Here is a 5843-nt window from a genome sequence, read left to right as displayed (position 1 = left end):
TTGCCGAAGCTATCGAGCTTCAAAATTGGAAAAGTCACAAAAGTTGTGTGTTTGAGCACATAAAGTACTATTTTTCTTGGAAATTCAACAAGATGCAATCATGAATTGTTGTGTCATTTTAAAGATCTCGTCGAGCTGATTAATTTGACACTTTGTTTAACAAATTTGGTCCTAATTTGCCAAAGTTATCGAGCTTCAAAATTGGAAAAGTCACAAAAGTTGTGTGTTTGAGCACATAAAGTACTATTTTTCTTGGAAATTCAACAAGATGCAATCATGAATTGTTGTGTCATTTTAAAGATCTCGTCGAGCTGATTAATTTGACACTTTGTTTAACAAATTTGGTCCACATTTGCCAAAGTTATCGAGCTTCAAAATTGGAAAAGTCACAAAAGTTGTGTGTTTGAGCACATAAAGTACTATTTTTCTTGGAAATTCAACAAGATGCAATCATGATGTGTTGTGACATATTCAAAATCTCGTCGAGCTGATTAATTTGACACTTTGTTTAACAAATTTGGTCTTCATTTGCCGAAGCTATCGAGCTTCAAAGTTTGAAAAGTCACAAAAGTTGTGTGTTTGAGCACATAAAGTACTATTTTTCTTGGAAGTTCAACAAGATTTAATCATGGTGTGTTGGGTCATTTTAAAGATCTCGTCGAGATGATTATTTTGACACTTTGGTTAACAAATTTGGTCTTCATTTGCCGAAGCTATCGAGCTTCAAAGTTTGGAAAGTCACAAAATTTGTGTGTTTGAGCACATAATGTACTATTTTTCTTGGAAGTTCAACAAGGTGCAATGATGATGTGTTGCGTCATTTTAAAGATCTCGTCGAGCTGATTAATTTGACACTTTGTTAAACAAATTTGGTCCACATTTGCCAAAGTTATCGAGCTTCAAAATTGGAAAAGTCACAAAAGTTGTGTGTTTGAGCACATAAAGTACTATTTTTCTTGGAAATTCAACAAGATGCAATCATGATGTGTTGTGACATATTCAAAATCTCGTCGAGCTGATTAATTTGACACTTTGTTTAACGAATTTGGTCTTCATTTGCCGAAGCTATCGAGCTTCAAAGTTTGAAAAGTCACAAAAGTTGTGTGTTTGAGCACATAAAGTACTATTTTTCTTGGAAGTTCAACAAGATGTAATCATGGTGTGTTGTGTCATTTTAAAGATCTCGTCGAGATGATTAATTTGACACTTTGTTTAACAAATTTGGTCTTCATTTGCCGAAGCTATCGAGCTTCAAAGTTTGAAAAGTCACAAAATTTGTGTGTTTGAGCACATAATGTACTATTTTTCTTGGAAGTTCAACAAGGTGCAATGATGATGTGTTGCGTCATTTTAAAAATCTCGTCGAGCTGATTAATTTGACACTTTGTTAAACAAATTTGGTCCACATTTGCCAAAGTTATCGAGCTTCAAAATTGGAAAAGTCACAAAAGTTGTGTGTTTGAGCACATAAAGTACTATTTTTCTTGGAAATTCAACAAGATGCAATCATGAATTGTTGTGTCATTTTAAAGATCTCGTCGAGCTGATTAATTTGACACTTTGTTTAACAAATTTGGTCCACATTTGCCAAAGTTATCGAGCTTCAAAATTGGAAAAGTCACAAAAGTTGTGTGTTTGAGCACATAAAGTACTATTTTTCTTGGAAATTCAACAAGATGCAATCATGATGTGTTGTGACATATTCAAAATCTCGTCGAGCTGATTAATTTGACACTTTGTTTAACAAATTTGGTCTTCATTTGCCGAAGCTATCGAGCTTCAAAGTTTGAAAAGTCACAAAAGTTGTGTGTTTGAGCACATAAAGTACTATTTTTCTTGGAAGTTCAACAAGATGTAATCATGGTGTGTTGGGTCATTTTAAAGATCTCGTCGAGATGATTATTTTGACACTTTGGTTAACAAATTTGGTCTTCATTTGCCGAAGCTATCGAGCTTCAAAGTTTGGAAAGTCACAAAATTTGTGTGTTTGAGCATATAATGTACTATTTTTCTTGGAAGTTCAACAAGGTGCAATGATGATGTGTTGCGTCATTTTAAAGATCTCGTCGAGCTGATTAATTTGACACTTTGTTAAACAAATTTGGTCCACATTTGCCAAAGTTATCGAGCTTCAAAATTGGAAAAGTCACAAAAGTTGTGTGTTTGAGCACATAAAGTACTATTTTTCTTGGAAATTCAACAAGATGCAATCATGATGTGTTGTGACATATTCAAAATCTCGTCGAGCTGATTAATTTGACACTTTGTTTAACGAATTTGGTCTTCATTTGCCGAAGCTATCGAGCTTCAAAGTTTGAAAAGTCACAAAATTTGTGTGTTTGAGCACATAATGTACTATTTTTCTTGGAAGTTCAACAAGGTGCAATGATGATGTGTTGCGTCATTTTAAAGATCTCGTCGAGCTGATTAATTTGACACTTTGTTTAACAAATTTGGTCCACATTTGCCGAAGCTATCGAGCTTCAAAGTTTGAAAAGTCGCAAAAGTTGTGTGTTTGAGCACCTAAAGTACTATTTTTCTTGGAAGTTCAACAAGGTGCAATGATGATGTGTTGCGTCATTTTAAAGATCTCGTCGAGCTGATTAATTTGACACTTTGTTTAACAAATTTGGTCTTCATTTGCCGAAGCTATCGAGCTTCAAAGTTTGAAAAGTCACAAAATTTGTGTGTTTGAGCACATAATGTACTATTTTTCTTGGAAGTTCAACAAGATGTAATCATGGTGTGTTGTGTCATTTTAAAGATCTCGTCGAGATGATTAATTTGACACTTTGTTTAACAAATTTGGTCTTCATTTGCCGAAGCTATCGAGCTTCAAAGTTTGAAAAGTCACAAAATTTGTGTGTTTGAGCACATAATGTACTATTTTTCTTGGAAGTTCAACAAGGTGCAATGATGATGTGTTGCGTCATTTTAAAGATCTCGTCGAGCTGATTAATTTGACACTTTGTTTAACAAATTTGGTCCACATTTGCCAAAGTTATCGAGCTTCAAAATTGGAAAAGTCACAAAAGTTGTGTGTTTGAGCACATAAAGTACTATTTTTCTTGGAAATTCAACAAGATGCAATCATGAACTGTTGTGTCATTTTAAAGATCTCGTCGAGCTGATTAATTTGACACTTTGTTTAACAAATTTGGTCCACATTTGCCAAAGTTATCGAGCTTCAAAATTGGAAAAGTCACAAAAGTTGTGTGTTTGAGCACATAAAGTACTATTTTTCTTGGAAATTCAACAAGATGCAATCATGATGTGTTGTGACATATTCAAAATCTCGTCGAGCTGATTAATTTGACACTTTGTTTAACAAATTTGGTCTTCATTTGCCGAAGCTATCGAGCTTCAAAGTTTGAAAAGTCACAAAAGTTGTGTGTTTGAGCACATAAAGTACTATTTTTCTTGGAAGTTCAACAAGATGTAATCATGGTGTGTTGGGTCATTTTAAAGATCTCGTCGAGATGATTATTTTGACACTTTGGTTAACAAATTTGGTCTTCATTTGCCGAAGCTATCGAGCTTCAAAGTTTGGAAAGTCACAAAATTTGTGTGTTTGAGCACATAATGTACTATTTTTCTTGGAAGTTCAACAAGGTGCAATGATGATGTGTTGCGTCATTTTAAAGATCTCGTCGAGCTGATTAATTTGACACTTTGTTAAACAAATTTGGTCCACATTTGCCAAAGTTATCGAGCTTCAAAATTGGAAAAGTCACAAAAGTTGTGTGTTTGAGCACATAAAGTACTATTTTTCTTGGAAATTCAACAAGATGCAATCATGATGTGTTGTGACATATTCAAAATCTCGTCGAGCTGATTAATTTGACACTTTGTTTAACGAATTTGGTCTTCATTTGCCGAAGCTATCGAGCTTCAAAGTTTGAAAAGTCACAAAAGTTGTGTGTTTGAGCACATAAAGTACTATTTTTCTTGGAAGTTCAACAAGGTGCAATGATGATGTGTTGCGTCATTTTAAAAATCTCGTCGAGCTGATTAATTTGACACTTTGTTTAACAAATTTGGTCCACATTTGCCAAAGTTATCGAGCTTCAAAATTGGAAAAGTCACAAAAGTTGTGTGTTTGAGCACATAAAGTACTATTTTTCTTGGAAATTCAACAAGATGCAATCATGAATTGTTGTGTCATTTTAAAGATCTCGTCGAGCTGATTAATTTGACACTTTGTTTAACAAATTTGGTCCACATTTGCCAAAGTTATCGAGCTTCAAAATTGGAAAAGTCACAAAAGTTGTGTGTTTGAGCACATAAAGTACTATTTTTCTTGGAAATTCAACAAGATGCAATCATGATGTGTTGTGACATATTCAAAATCTCGTCGAGCTGATTAATTTGACACTTTGTTTAACAAATTTGGTCTTCATTTGCCGAAGCTATCGAGCTTCAAAGTTTGAAAAGTCACAAAAGTTGTGTGTTTGAGCACATAAAGTACTATTTTTCTTGGAAGTTCAACAAGATGTAATCATGGTGTGTTGGGTCATTTTAAAGATCTCGTCGAGATGATTATTTTGACACTTTGGTTAACAAATTTGGTCTTCATTTGCCGAAGCTATCGAGCTTCAAAGTTTGAAAAGTCACAAAAGTTGTGTGTTTGAGCACATAAAGTACTATTTTTCTTGGAAGTTCAACAAGATGTAATCATGGTGTGTTGGGTCATTTTAAAGATCTCGTCGAGATGATTATTTTGACACTTTGGTTAACAAATTTGGTCTTCATTTGCCGAAGCTATCGAGCTTCAAAGTTTGGAAAGTCACAAAATTTGTGTGTTTGAGCACATAATGTACTATTTTTCTTGGAAGTTCAACAAGGTGCAATGATGATGTGTTGCGTCATTTTAAAGATCTCGTCGAGCTGATTAATTTGACACTTTGTTAAACAAATTTGGTCCACATTTGCCAAAGTTATCGAGCTTCAAAATTGGAAAAGTCACAAAAGTTGTGTGTTTGAGCACATAAAGTACTATTTTTCTTGGAAATTCAACAAGATGCAATCATGATGTGTTGTGACATATTCAAAATCTCGTCGAGCTGATTAATTTGACACTTTGTTTAACGAATTTGGTCTTCATTTGCCGAAGCTATCGAGCTTCAAAGTTTGAAAAGTCACAAAAGTTGTGTGTTTGAGCACATAAAGTACTATTTTTCTTGGAAGTTCAACAAGGTGCAATGATGATGTGTTGCGTCATTTTAAAAATCTCGTCGAGCTGATTAATTTGACACTTTGTTTAACAAATTTGGTCCACATTTGCCAAAGTTATCGAGCTTCAAAATTGGAAAAGTCACAAAAGTTGTGTGTTTGAGCACATAAAGTACTATTTTTCTTGGAAATTCAACAAGATGTAATCATGAATTGTTGTGTCATTTTAAAGATCTCGTCGAGCTGATTAATTTGACACTTTGTTAAACAAATTTGGTCCACATTTGCCAAAGTTACCGAGCTTCAAAATTGGAAAAGTCACAAAAGTTGTGTGTTTGAGCACATAAAATACTATTTTTCTTGGAAATTCAACAAGATGCAATCATGATGTGTTGTGACATATTCAAAATCTCGTCGAGCTGATTAATTTGACACTTTGGTTAACAAATTTGGTCCACATTTGCCAAAGTTATCGAGCTTCAAAGTTTGAAAAGTCACAAAATATGTGTGTTTGAGCACATAAAGTACTATTTTTCCTGGAAGTTCAACAAGATGTAATCATGATGTGTTGTGACATCTTTATAATCTCGTTGAGGTGATTAATTTGACACTTTGTTTAACAAATTTAGTCTTCATTTGCCGAAGCTATCGAGCTTCAAAGTTTGAAAAGT

This window comes from Euwallacea fornicatus, unplaced genomic scaffold (assembly GCF_040115645.1).
Source record: "Euwallacea fornicatus isolate EFF26 unplaced genomic scaffold, ASM4011564v1 scaffold_65, whole genome shotgun sequence".
Lineage (NCBI taxonomy): Eukaryota > Metazoa > Arthropoda > Insecta > Coleoptera > Curculionidae > Euwallacea > Euwallacea fornicatus.
This window is presented reverse-complemented; position numbering follows the sequence as displayed.